Consider the following 14,766-nt stretch of genomic DNA (forward strand, 5'->3'; position numbering starts at 1 on the left):
TTTTGATTAAAAATTAAATAAATATAATATTAAAAAATATATGAGTTAATTATGAAATATTTAATGCTGAAATAGATTTAATTAAAAATTAACAATTGCTTAATATCATTTAAATAAATTACAACAATACTATTTTTGAACAACTTGAAAAAAAAATAAAAAATAGTAGAAAAACAAGAGACTCTCAAAGATGTCCATGGCCATCTTTGAGAGTTTTTGGAGGGATATTTCTACCCCTCAAAAAAAAATGGTATATCTTTATTAGTTTTAATTGTTGTAGAATGTTTACAATAAATAAAAATAATCAATTTAAATGAAACGTTACATATTTTGTACTTCCATTCCAATATTAAACAATACCATAAGTTGATCCCTTCTTTGAAGTCTTCATGTTCAATTCTCATTGTCGTGTACAAAAATCCTCCGATGAATTCTCCGTGTTCAAGTTCTCACTTGTCCAAACTTTTTTTTTTTAAATTGTCATTGTCATGCAAAACAAATGTAAATTAAGAGATTGAATTCTTCTCAAGTCTAAATTATACTTCATACAACACAAAATCCAGCATATTGTACCAATTTTAAAAACTCAAATAAACCTCTAAAATTTCTTGCGAGTGGAAACTCAATTTCTTTAAAAAATTTAAAAGACAAATGTAAATTTAAGAGATGGAAAACTTTCAAATGGTAAATTTTTACTTATATAATCTTAAATAAAATCATGCATTGAAATTTTCACTTGATTCCAATAAAACTGTAAATTTTCTTATTATTGTGCTCTCTTTTGAACGTTGTAGAAGACAAACGTAAATTAACAAACAAAAAATTTCAAAAGAGTAAATTTTCACTCCATGTAGTCCAAATAAATTATACACACTGAAAATTTCACTTAACCCAATAAAATAGAAATATTTCTAAAATACTTCCTAAAATAGATACTCGAAAAATAATATTCATTAAAAAATGTTATGAAGTTTCTCTTAACTTGAAAATAGAAATAGTTGACAATAATTGTTAAGAGAGGTTAAGACAATTGGTATTATATGAGGGTAGGAAGGCATCAAAATACAAAAGTGAATGATGGCTCTTCAAAAAGGGAGGTCGATGCCAATTAAAGCAGAGAGGTGGGTGTTGGTTGAAGAGGCTCACTAGAACTCCATTCTTAAGATCATGATCAAATCATAGCTATCTCCTTTCTTTAAAAGAAGCTCAAAAAAGAATATAGAAAATGGACCATAGCATAAATCATCACAATCATCGAGTGCACTTAGACTGATCAATATGAGAAACCCCTAGCAAGGCTAGAAAATGCAGGATGACATGAGGGAGAGAGAAGCCCAAAAAGAACTAAAGCACTCCCATGGATCAGAGATACTTGAAGTGCAAGACAAATGGGCTCATTTAAATGAGATACAAAAAAAAATTTAATATGAAATGTAGCAATTTAATTATGTAAACCCTTAAGCTATTTAAAGCCCTAGTTATAATATAATTAGATTTTACATCACAGAAGGGCATTCAATAGAATAGAGTGACCTTATTTTGATAGGATTATTTAACAAAAGTAGTAAAAATATAAAATCAGACTGTTGAGTACTGGCTTATTTAATAGAGGAAAGATCTATTTAAACTTTAAAAAAAAATAATAATAACAGTAGCTAAAATTCTGAAAAAGAAGAGGTTGGTATCCTGCATACCTGATCGATCACAACCAGCTCACTATCTTGCTCACTATGAATCCGCCAATGGCTGTATAAATAGCTACTTGAAGCTGCATATAAAAGAGAAAAAAGATGCATTGGTCTGATAATGTAAAGAAGCTGCATATGGATTAGAAAGAAAAGAAACAAAAAGCATTAGTCTGATAATGTAAACATTCTAGCAGTCTTATCATAGATGCAATGTTATGTCCCCTGTTTGTTTCAAAAGGGAAAAGAAAATTTGTTTATGAAGTCAGAAAATGCAATAGTAACAGATTTAATGAATCATTACTATATAGAAAGTGGATTATATTTATCTTGTCTGGAAATGGTTTATTCCATACTACAATCTATGGGTATCATGACATTTTGTTCAAAAATTCATATAAGCGTTTTGTACAAATTTTTAGCTAAATTTCATATTTTATCCTCATAATAGTCAATTAATGTGAAAATTTAGTATTATGCCCTTGTATCTAAGTGTTTTGCAAATAAGTTTGAATCATAGTTGCTCATATTTTGATGCAAGGAACAAGAAGAAGAAAGATATTGTTCTGTATGTAATATTTAAGTATACTATTAGGAAATGTAGTATGACGATTTACTGTCCAACATTAGAGTGATATATCTAAAGGAATTTGTAAGTTAATTGTTGGCTACTCGTCTGGAAAGGAAGCTAGACCTTACTATTTCAATTCTAAAAAATAAATTTCTCGCTATCCTATGCTGTAGAAAGAAAAATACATAAAGAATATTATTCTGAAAAATGTTAATAAAAGAAGAGTAAGGGCTTACCTGTTCTAGAATATCAGTGTAGAATAAAAGAATTTAAATTACATACATGTATTACTAGATTTGATGTTACAACTGTAGGAAGGTGAGATGAATGCTTATCTCTGCAACTAATTGGAAATCTGCTCGTGGGCAGGGGATGAAATAACATAAATAAAATTAAAAGTAAACAAAAAAAAGATAACTGGTGGTGCGGGTGCTGAGCCAGAGGCATCAATTCAAGCCAATAAGGTCTCCCTCTTTTTCCTGTATAGAAAACCCGCCTTCACTGCAATTGTGAAGACTGGCAACGAAGGAATGTATGACATGATCTGTAAGCCGATTTGGGAATATGTATTCAGCTTCAAGTAGCTATTTATATGATATCTTAGATAAAAAATCAAGGAAGATTGCATCAAAGTTTCAGTTCATCAACTTCTCCAAATGAATCGTGTTGTGAGTTGTTTCATGTTTGTTTGTGTTTGAAGCACAATAATTCTTTTTCTTAACAATCTGAACATTTCATCTGCAAAGCACATAGGTGAGTAGAAAACATTTTAACTGATATTTGAATTCGAAAGTAGAGATTATAGATCATAAGTTGAGGAGGTCAACAGCCTTCTGTTTGTAAAAAGATTGTCAAGTTGAAGTGGATAGTTAAAAATTGTTGCAGCTCCGAAAGGGTTATAGATTATAATACAAAGCATATTAAGACAAGATTAAAACTTATAGTATTCACTTCTACCAAAAGATCACCATTTGAAGTATTTTTTGTTATTTAATTTCTATAGCTACAACACTTATCTTATTGATTGGAGGGAAGAGAAAGGGTAAGACGATGCATTTTTGAAAGCAATAAAGGTTGATAAACTATTTCAATGAGTAAGGAAAACACAGCTGAAGGTGGAAGAAAGGATGTCGGAATCAACATGTAGGAAGAAGCATCATTCCAAGTTGGAGACATGGTATGACTAAGCAAGAGTGGACATCATTAATGAGTTAAGAAATTGAAGTTGTTGAGGTATGCGCTCGTTGAGATGGTATAAGTAGTGCTTTCTGTTCAAGAGTGCACCTGATGCACAAGTAAGGAAATATATGTGGTGTTGTAACAGCTCAGAAACTCTAGGGGAGAGAGCCTCAGGGACAATAACTGAACAAGAAAAAATAATACCCAGGTGAGAAGGTGGAGGAGTTGTACCCCCACCTCAAAACCTAAGCTTTTGAATGGCTAAAACCTTTCGAATTGGGAGGATGTGATTTGATATGGACCAAAACTTTTAGAACAAACGTGTGGAGAATGAAAACCATCATTTAATGCCCAAGAGAAAATCCTCTCCAGATGACACTCTTAGAGAAAAGGCATGTTTGATATAGAGAAGCTCAAAGTCCGGTTTGAACATTGGAGAAGCATACTCGAGTGTGGAGGAAATGATGTAGATAGGTCAATAAAGTGCTCCATTGTCAGGTTGAACAAAGCAATGTGTTTGACAACCATTTAGAATCTCTTTTGGCACTGTTGTCTGAGTTTTGGTGATGATGTCTTTGAGACCTGTGGTGTTGCATATGCTACAAGGAGAAAGCATCAAAGGAAACATGTAAATCAAGAAATAGGAAACATTTGGTGATTAAAATGAGTCTCCAGATCTATTTATTCATGCAAGTCTACATGTGATGGGTTCTTTTGGTAGCTTCCAAGCAGAATTAAGAAGCAGCCAAGGTTTTAAGTGTATGACACATAATAGAGTTTCATGCTCCAAGAGAACCATCTTGTTGTGTAGAAATGAATTAAACACTTCTAAAGCAACAATACAACAACTCCAAGAAGTATTGAACAAGGCCCTCCATGACTCTGGTGCGCCCAGACCAAGCGACCGAATCCTCTTTAATGCCCACGGAGAACTTATCAATTATTACCCATTCCTACTGGACTTGAAGGGTAAAGAATTGAATAGGCATAGAGTGTTCGCTAGTGCAGGGCTGAGCTACCTCAAATGGCGTTTCTTAGGTGAAGACCCAGAGGCTCAAGGGAAAGAGGAGATTCTGTTCCAATTTGCAAGGCTGAATGGATTCCTGCCTTTGGATGCTGCAGAAGCAGAACCAAAACCAGAACAGAGCTACAGAGGTGGCTCGAGCAGAGGTCGAGGGAGCATGGGTCGTGGCCGGGGCTCTTCAGCAAGCAGAGGCCAAGGCCGTCCTAGGAAGCAGCTGCAACAACCCGACATTCCCTCCTCAAGCTAGGCTTTCTGCGGATACCTCTTTTTGATTACTGGATATGCAATTATACATGTATATTTTCATTAGGTTTTAATTTTATGTTCAAAAACTCTGTATCTAGGTAGCTGGAAATCAGACATTATCGTTAATAGTGTGTTTGCTTTTCCTAGACTATTAAACTTTTGATGGTTTAGAAAAATGGCTAAACCATAAGCTTAAAGGTCTTCAGGTTTTGGTGGGATCTCTGTGCTCTCTAAGAGCAGGGGTTTTTTTGAATGTCTTGGAACTCAGTGACAAACCTATGTATTTAAACTAATTAATATAAATCTGGCTCTGCCTTTACCGATCAAAAAAACAATACAACTGTTTATTTTTAGTCCAGGAAGTTTTCCTCTATGTAAATCAGTGTCAAACACTATGTGGTTTTCTGTCTATATTCTATTATAGCAGGAAAGAAAACATGCGAGTCAAGGAATAGGAAGCATCTGACAATTGAAATGAGTCTCCAGCATCCATATATTAGTTTACATGCAACAGTTTCTTTTGGCAGCTTACAAGCAGAATTAATAAGCAGCCAAGGTTGTAAGTGCATGGCAGAGACAAGTGGAGTTTTATGCACCAAGAGAGCCATCCTGTTGCGTAACGATGCATTTAACATCTCTAAAGTGAATGTAAAAGCTGTATCTCTAAAGCAAAAGTAAAGATGTTCATGTTTACTCCAGGAAAATTTCCTCTACGTAAATCAGTGTGAAACATTGTGTGGCTTTCTGTTCACCTATTTTTTCTGCAATTTTATTATCCATTTATGCTATAATTTGTACAAGTATCTTCAACTGAGAAATTGTACATGCATTTTCTTTTGGCATTTTGAAGTTTCAGTAGGTTAGCGTTGGAGTTGGCAAAAACATGTTAGGCCCGTGGTGAATTTGCACACAATCATGGATTGTGCAAATTGAAGGTCAACTTTTGTTTTCACATGAAGTACTTGAAATACATTTACCGTTGGCTTGTTGAAGGTTTCAGTAGGTTCTCTTTGGAAGCTCGGAGTTGGCAAAAACATCTTAAGTCTTTATGGTAATTTGCAACAATCGTAGATTATGCAAATGAAGATCAAATTTATTTTTATTCCATTCGTGAATTCAAATGCCATGCAGGAACATGAGACACCTAAGCACCTAGGGAGGACTCCATGCTGCTCCAAAATTGGCATCAACAGAGGGCCCTGGACTCCAGATGAAGATCTCCTTTTTCACCAAATACATTCTGGCTTTTGGTGAAGGCCGATGGAGAACTTTACTCAAGAAAGCAAGTAATCTAATCTTCACACTCATCTATCCCCATCTATTGCACTTGATTCATCAATTGAGATTTCACCTATAAATATTTTTGAAATATATGTTTAGATACCAGTGTCTTGTAATTTTCTTCCAGCTAGAAAACAATGGAGATGGATCTGGAAGAAATTGGAAGAAAAATCAGAGAATGAGCTGGTTATTTATCATGATAATAGAAGTTAGCTCATTTGCTTTGTCTATATGTTAGTTCATTTGCTTTGTCTTGTAAGATTGAAATTGTCTGGTGTACATATTGAAGTTGTCTGGTGTACATATTAAATCATTTTCAGAAGGATTGGCAAAAAGCTTTCATTAGAACTAACAGGACAATTTCAAAAAAAATAAAAAATCATGGGTGGGAACCCTTCCCACCCATGACACACAACAGTTAACCATAATGGTGTTCAAGGCTTTTAAGAAGTTTCATCTCATTCATTTGTGACACTCGCTACGTAAATACACTGCAATCTCTATGCAATTGACTCTCTAATTCTGAGGTCTAACCTAGAACCTTCACCATGATATTCCTTATGGATTTGTCCGAATTCTATGGCTACCGATCTGTAAATCTAAAACACACATATTTGGTATAATTCTCACTAGAAAATATATAAATTGATAACATTGATATGTAAATCCATCACTAAATCTAAAACACACATTTGGTAAATTTCTCACTAGAAAATATATAAATTGATAAAATTGAATGTGCGTTGTGAGGAAATGACTAATTCTGAGGTCTACCCTAGAATCTTCACCATGATATTCTTTATGAATTTGTCCGAATTCTATGGCTACCGATCTGTAAATCTAAAACACACATATTTGGTATAATTCTCACTAGAAAATATATAAATTGATAACATTGATATGTAAATCCATCACTAAATCTAAAACACACATTTGGTAAATTTCTCACTAGAAAATATATAAATTGATAAAATTGAATGTGCGTTGTGAGGAAATGAAGCAGTGAAATGTGTCTCAAGGATCTAAAATATTTGTTGAAGGTGAAGTGGATTCTTGTACTTGTGAGGGTCGAGGAGGACATCAAAATTGTGAATGTGGAATCTTTATTGTAGGTATGAAAGAGGGCCTGTGATTATAGAGAGGGTTGGTACCCTAATATGACAGATTGTTGCAAGGACAACTTGTAACTAGGGAAGGACCTGCAATTCCCTGTAGATGTCTTCAAAGAAGAGGACAAGATAAGTCATTTAAAGTCCTATGAGAATAATGTTGAGATAGGAGGTTTAATTAATTAATAACTGGATTCCAAGATAGAATGGATACACTTCAAAAAGAAATGGAAAAGAAAATATATGAGAAGAAATTATGTAAAAAAAGATTATGTGAAAGTGGCATGGAGGCAAATGAGAGGTGTAAATGTTAAGAGGATGAAGAGAGGATATAAAATACTATCCTGAAAGAGGGAGAAATAAAATAGAGAGATTTGGCAAATATGATAGCTACTAGAAAGATGATAACTGGTATTATTACACACCTATAATGGGAAGGTTGTGCGATCAGCCCACCCACCAGTATCTTAAAAAAAAAAAGGCATAAAGACAGAAAAAGAAAATGGTCGCTGTGGACCATAGTAATTTTAAAGACCTTTTTATAGATAGTTATATTTTATTTATATGAACTAGGGACGAAAAGGTGGAAAATGAAATTAAGAAATATGTAGCAGTAGTGGAGAGATGGGAGGCCACATAGGTAACATGTGATTTTTTTTTTAAATTAGTGAATATAAATTTGATGAGTTACGTGATTTTTTGGATGTGAAAAAGAATGGAAAAGATGGTATTATTGAGGTAGATAATAGTGATGTTGTAGCAGTTTAGAGGATGTGAAAAAGAATGGAAAAGATGGTATTATTGAGGTAGATAATAGTGATGTTGTAGCAGTTTAGAGAAATCACCTTTGTAGTCCTATATTTGGCAAAGAGGTTAATGAAGAAGAAAACAACCTCCTCTTGAAAGAGGAGATAAGGGAAATAGATAGATTCTTTGAAGGGAAAATGATAGAAATTAAATTGGAAGATAAGGAGGTTATATAAAAAAAATCACATTGAAAGGAGAAAAATTTGTAGCAGTTGATGATGAGGTAAAATCTAAATTTTTATGAAATATTTCATGAAATTGATTTATGTGTAATTGATACTGTTGGAATGGATGAAGATGAGAAAACTAAAAATTATATTTCAACAGTACATTAGGGAAAAAAACCAAGGTAATGAGGTATGTTTCCACATTTTCCAAAAATGGTGATAATGCTGATTTTTGTTTGAAAGAAATATTGAAGGAATGTGAAGTAGAAGAATTGGTAAAGTGCAGCGATAATAGGTTTTGGGTTGAAGTTCAATAGGGTATGATTAATTTTTGACATATAGGAAGAACAAAATGAGTGAGAAATATGTAAGGAAGAGGAGATAAAATAAATTTATCTCCATGAAATTGCTAGTAATGATTTGTATGCAGATACTGGTGGAGATGATGAGAAAGAGTGGGAAGATAAGTCATAGAGGAGTTTAAGTTGTAGCGGGATGAATTAATGAGAGGAAGAAAAAGAAGAAAGTAACTTGGTAATCTGTCAAGCAACTTGGGACTAAAGAAGTTACGCATAAGCAGTTGTTCTAAATTGCAAACGTTCCCTGACGATGTAAAAAAATGGTTTCTTTGGAGAAAATGAAACTTATACGGTGTCAATTGATGGAAGGGGCAGCAATTGAAAAAATAGTGAAGTTACAGAGATGCTATTCCATTGACATAAGTGGAAGTCCGAAATTAGTTGAGCAGTTGAAAGAAATGCAGGAGGAAGATGATAACTATCCTCTCACTGTCACTACTTCGAGTGAACTGGTATGCTATTTTCAGTCTATCGTTTTGTATCATTTGAAGACGTGGCTAGTATTCATGCTGATACTATTGGATTCTCTATTTTTGTGGCACAGAGCGGCAGCAGTGGGTTTGTTCTGTGGCTGTTCATACAACTGGACAGCACTACAGATAAATTGATAAACAATCCTTCAATGGTTGTAGCTGTGATCAATCACTCTCTAAATTTAGAAAAAGTTGTGGAGGAGGTCGGGGAAAGAAAATTCTCAGCTTATAAAGAGCAGTTAAGAGTTATGTACCTGAGAAAAGTTGAATTGGATGGTCAAAGAATAACAGATACAGGGGAAGAAAATATCATAACAGAGATTATCAAGGAGCTGCCAAAAGGATCGTGTAAGATTCCTTCCTCTGAGACTAGACGGCTTTTATTATTCGACATCTTTTGTTTGGTGTCTCGGGTGAATATGTTTGTTTCATTGCAGATGTGAGGTTAAATGATCAAGGATTTGTGGCAGGGACTAGCAGTGGGACTGAGCTTTGCATTTTCATTGAGTGTCTTGTCATTCCAAAACAATGGGAAGAAGAGGATTTCTAGATATTCATTATCATTATCATATTACCTACTAAAATTGGTAGATATTAATTTATACAACAGTTCTACCAAAACAGAATTTCTCCTATTTCATGGTTGAATGTTGGTTGCTCATGCAGGTTTGTCGGTCTCTCTCACCTGCCAACAACAACATCAACAACAAAATAGATTCGATATAGTCATTTTCAGTGTAGGTGAAAAGACAAAAAATTGTTTTGGGAAGTCATATTTATATTTATTCCATTCGTGAAATCAAATGCCATACATGAGACACCTAAGCACCTGGGGAGGACTCCCTGCTGCTCCAAAGTTGGCCTCGACAGAGGACCCTAGACTTAGATGAAGAACTCCTTACCAAATACATCTAGGCTTTTGGTGAAGGCCGATGGAGAATTTTACCAAAGAAATATGGTAATCTAATCTTCACACTCATCCATCCCCATCCATTGCACTTGATTCATCAACTGAAATTTCACCTATAAATATTTTCAAAATATATGTTTAGATACCAGTGTCTTGTAATTTTCTTCCAACTTTTAGTCTCCTTGAAGACCTATCTTCTAGTAAACAATAGAGATAGATTTAAAAGGAATTGGAAGAAAAGTCAGAGAATGAGCTGGTTATTTATAAAACAATAGATCATATATGTGGTCTCTTTGAGTTTATATGTTAGCTCATTTACTTTGTCTTGTAAGACTGATGTAGTTTACAAATTAAATCCTAGAACTTTGGAGTCCCACTAAATCTTTCCATTCTCGTTATTTGAAGGATTGGCAAAAAGATTTCATTAGAATTAATTAAAAAATTTCAAAAAAAAAAAAAAATCTTGGAGTGGTTCCTTTCCACCTATGATACACAACAGCTCACCATAATGGTGTTCAAGGCTTTTAAGAAGTTTCATCTCATTCATTTGTGACACTTGTTACATTAATACACTCTGCAATCTCTCTGCAATCGACTCTCTAACTCTGAGGTCTGCCCTAGAATCTTCGCCATGTCATTCCTTATGGATTTATCCAATTTTATGGCTACTGATCTATAAATCTAAAGTACATATATTTGGTATAATTCAGAGACAGCAAAATTGTTGGTCTCCTTGAATTCACTTCAAATGATAGATTAATAATATTGACTCGAATGTTTAGAGACTACAATTACCATTGTATTGCATAGGAACAGTACTTGCAGCAACATTTAAGAGTAGAAAAAAAAGAAAGGAAAAGAAAGCATAAAGAAGTTTGAGGTCTCTATGCAATCAACTCTCTAATTTGGAGGTCTCTCCTAGAATTTTCACCATGTCATTCCTTGTGATTCCATGTCATTCCTTGTGATTCTATCCTCATTCTATGGCTACTGATCTGTAAAATTTGTACGATTCAGAGACCTCAATCATCCTAGCAGTTGTCAAATCATCCCTACAGTGCTATCAGTAACATGATCTTTGCAGTATTTAAGAGAACTGCTGGTGTTGATATAAAATATAAAATAAAATGGGCTTATTAAATTAGATACAACAAAAACTATAAAATAAAATGTGACAATTTAATTATGTAAGCCTTTAAGTTCTTCAAAGCCCTAGTTATAATATAATAAGATTTTACATCACAGTAGAACATTCAATAGAATAGAGTGACCTTTTTTTTGGCAGGTTTATCTAACAGAATAGTAAAAATATAAAATCAAACTAATAAGTACTGGATTATTTAACAGAGCAAAGAATCATTTAAACTTATAAAACACAAAATAATAACAGGTTATACACAGTTACTGAGGCACACCTGATTGATCGCAGCCAGCTCACTGTAAAGTCCTTTAACCACGAACCAAGAATTTCATTGCATGTTTGGGTCATCAGTTAGAACTGTAAATCAAAACAAGGAACATATTATTCAAACAAAAGAAAGATAGGACATGGAAAAATGAAAAACCTACAAAACTATGGCTGACCATCATTTAAAAAAAGCAAGAAAACTATGTCTTACTACATAAAAGGAGAATGATTAGCAAGTTGAAAGAGGAGAGAGCTAACAAATTTCTAGCATTCCCTTATTTCTAAATCTTTCAAAGAGATGAATCATTTGATGGTGCGATCCATCAACTGTAAGCACCTTCTACCCAATGACTCTTCTGCCCTACCACAAACCCTCTTCTGCCCATTGTTTTGGAATGAGGAGACACTCCAATACAGATGGAATGCCAATCCCTGCCACAAATCCTCTTCCCTCTCTTGCCCTGCCACAAATAGAATGTATGAATCTCCCGATTGCCTCTAATTATAGCTCTTTTTATGAATCTCCCAACGGCTAGCCTAGCTGGCATTAGGCTCCAACGTTCCCGCTCCAAGTTCAAGCCGATTCAAAGTGTTTTTATTTCAAAAAAAAATTCCTAAATTTATAAAATGGATAAAGTTTAGCAAAGAGATTTATTGGAGGTTGGAGGTATTGAAGCTTGTAGGAATGTTTTCATCTTGAGCTAGATTCTCACTTAGACATGATACCTTGCATGAGAAGTATTAGCATTTTGTGTGTCCCTTCATAGAAAAAGGGGGAGCTTAGAAGTTTTATATTTTGTGTGTCCCTTCATGAAACAAAGGGGATCTTGGTGGTTTTATGATTTGTGGATAGATGAAGTGATTTAATAGATAGTTGATTATGTCTCAAATCATAAACTTGTATGTGTGTATCTATGGATAATTGAGTATCTCAATCTACCAAGAAAGGACTGTTGTATAGATTGTGGAATAAGTGTTGTTTTATAGTTGACATTTGTGTTTCACTTGATTGATACTTCTTGTGGAAAATTAAGTGTCTCAATTCACATGAGTGGTATACTTCTGAATAGTCGAGCGTGTCTCAATTAACAAATATCATTGAATAATTGGCATATTTTCTTGGACAAGGCGATTTGGGATGTTTTGAGGAGGTTACATGATCAACTAGGACATTTTCCTAGACATGAGCATTTTTGGGTGTTCTAAAGAGATTTGGTAGTCAATTAGGACATTTTCCTAGACATGAATAGCTTAAGGTGTTCTAGATGAGTTAGAAGATATAGTGAAGATGCTTCCGCAAATTTCCAAATGGGTTGTTATAGTTAGCCATGTTTTTAGTAATTATGTTCTTTCTTTTTATGTTTTGTTTTTTCAATATAAACATTAATGGAGGTTTTGAAAAAAATTAAGTTTACATGTTTAATATTTTTATTTTTATTTAGTTGCCTTAATGAATTAGTGTTAGCATTTAAATATCAATCAATTGGGACTTAGTTTCTAATAGGAAGTTGAGAGATTTTTTGGGAAGTTATGAGAATGCAATGCATTGTATAAGAATTCAAACATGTTTTTTTTCTTGTTGTGCAAATGTAAATGCTCTTGATTTTTCAAATTTAGTCAAACTGAGGACCTCTTATTTTCTATGTGTGTGCTCTACCATACACCTATTGCCCCTCTTAATGATAAGTCTATCTTTGGTTTAATTATGGCTAATTTTCTAAGACTCCCGTTAAGTCACACTATAAGTGATTAGGGATCCTAGCTACACCTAGCTCTCTACCTTGAGCTCTAAATACCATGTAATTTTGGCATGGGCCAATTAGGAATCAAATCTTGGACCTCTTATTTATTTTTTAGGTGATTAATAGTTGATCTAGAAACCCTCTTGGTGTCATTTCATCTTTGGTTCATGCTTGGCTTATTTTCCAATATTTTTCAAGTATATAACCTAGGTCAATTTTTGGCTTCATACAAATAATCAACAACCATAAAAACTAAATCAATATCATCATACTTTCTCTAACAATACAATATCTCATATAAGTCTATGATCATTAAGACTAACCAACCTCTATTATTCTTAAACTTGACACTGGTTAAAGGGACTCATAGCAAGTTGTAAGGAATATTGTAGGTGGACCATGATAATAAATTCAAACTCTTCCTCCTTTTACATGATTTATTAGATTCATTTCTTATCATTTATTGGTGCAAATAAGTAGAGATTATTGTAAACACAAAGAATGTGTAGGAAAAAATCATAGGTTGATTCATGTTGATAGAGCAACAACAATGTGTTTTATTTTATAAGACATATTTTATGGAACCTATTTGAAAATTGTCTGTCTTGTATTTTGAGAACTTTTTAGTTTAAAAGTTTGTGTAATAATCACCCTAGGTTACCAAAATTTTATTTTCAACCAATTTGATTGCATCTTAAGTACCTTCTTTATTGATCAAGTAAATTCTCTTCAATTAGAAGTGCTACAACCTTAATTAAACAATACCAATGGTAGAAACTCTATGCCACAGCCTTACATTCTTGTATTACATATGATAAGTGTAGACACCTAAAATTGTCGTGGCTAATTAAATAAAAAAAAATATTTATTTAATTATTTTATCTTAAGTTTTCTATTAATTAAATAAATCTTTATTTATTTCATTAATTGATTAATCCTCTTTTAAGCCTTTCCTCATTTAAATAAATACTTTTGTTTATTTAAATTATCCTTTTCCTAAATTGAATAAATACTTTTATTTCTTTAATTAATCCCAATTCCTTTATTAGTTAAATAAATCTTTATTTATTTAATTAATTCATTAGCCTTTTCTACCCATGACACATGTCACTCATCTCTTAATTCTTCTCTTACCTACCCCCTTTTATCATTTAATTATTTCCTCTACCTATCCTTTAATCCTAGCCGACCATTTATCTTTACACCTCTTAATTTTATCCCTCCATTTCTTATAGTGTCTTTTATATAAGAGGATACTCTCCTTCATTATCAACCCTAATCATCTAATTATCTAATTGATCTTATGCAATCAAGCCTTCTTACAATCAAGATATCAACCACATTTCCGTTCTTTGTTGAGCTCTTGTGCACACATAAAATATGAGAGAATATATCAAACAAGACCAATGGAGATAGGAAGAAATGGATATTGAAACCCTACTAGACATGTGAATGGTATATTTGGTTTATTTGGTTTATTTTCATGTTCTTAGGTATCTTCATTTGTGTATGGTGGATTGCTTTCATTGTTAGGCTAGGGTTTTGTGGTTGGATCCTTGTTAGTCTTTCAATATTGTTGTTTTTCATCATCCATTTTCACCGTATACATTATTGTATTACATATGATAAGCTCTTGTATCATGAAAAAGTCATACCAAATCTTATTCCTTAAGGATTTTCATTAAAAACAACTCTATCTACTATTCATTTATGTGAATCAAAAAATAGATAGTTTATACACCAATCATAGAATGACTTATTTGACACATCTAGGAGATCTTTGACCTCTCTTTTAAATAGAAACA

The 14,766-nt window shown here is 33.1% G+C and overlaps 1 long non-coding RNA gene across 3 annotated transcripts; it reads right to left on the reverse strand.

Annotated features, from left to right (window-relative positions):
* Positions 1 to 227: 227 nt before the first annotated feature.
* Positions 228 to 11,784, reverse strand: LOC131031237 (uncharacterized). Of its 3 annotated transcripts, none has more exons than XR_009372144.1 (4): positions 11,557 to 11,784; positions 11,227 to 11,309; positions 1,695 to 1,768; positions 228 to 462 (listed from the first exon to the last, which is right to left on the reverse strand). It is a non-coding gene; the product is annotated as an uncharacterized LOC131031237 (long non-coding RNA). The 3 variants fall into 3 exon arrangements; XR_009103009.2 differs by having other exon boundaries at positions 11,478 to 11,784; XR_009103008.1 differs by having other exon boundaries at positions 11,431 to 11,784.
* Positions 11,785 to 14,766: the final 2,982 nt, after the last annotated feature.

The sequence above is a fragment of the Cryptomeria japonica genome, chromosome 4 (assembly GCF_030272615.1).
Source record: "Cryptomeria japonica chromosome 4, Sugi_1.0, whole genome shotgun sequence".
Taxonomy (NCBI): domain Eukaryota; kingdom Viridiplantae; phylum Streptophyta; class Pinopsida; order Cupressales; family Cupressaceae; genus Cryptomeria; species Cryptomeria japonica.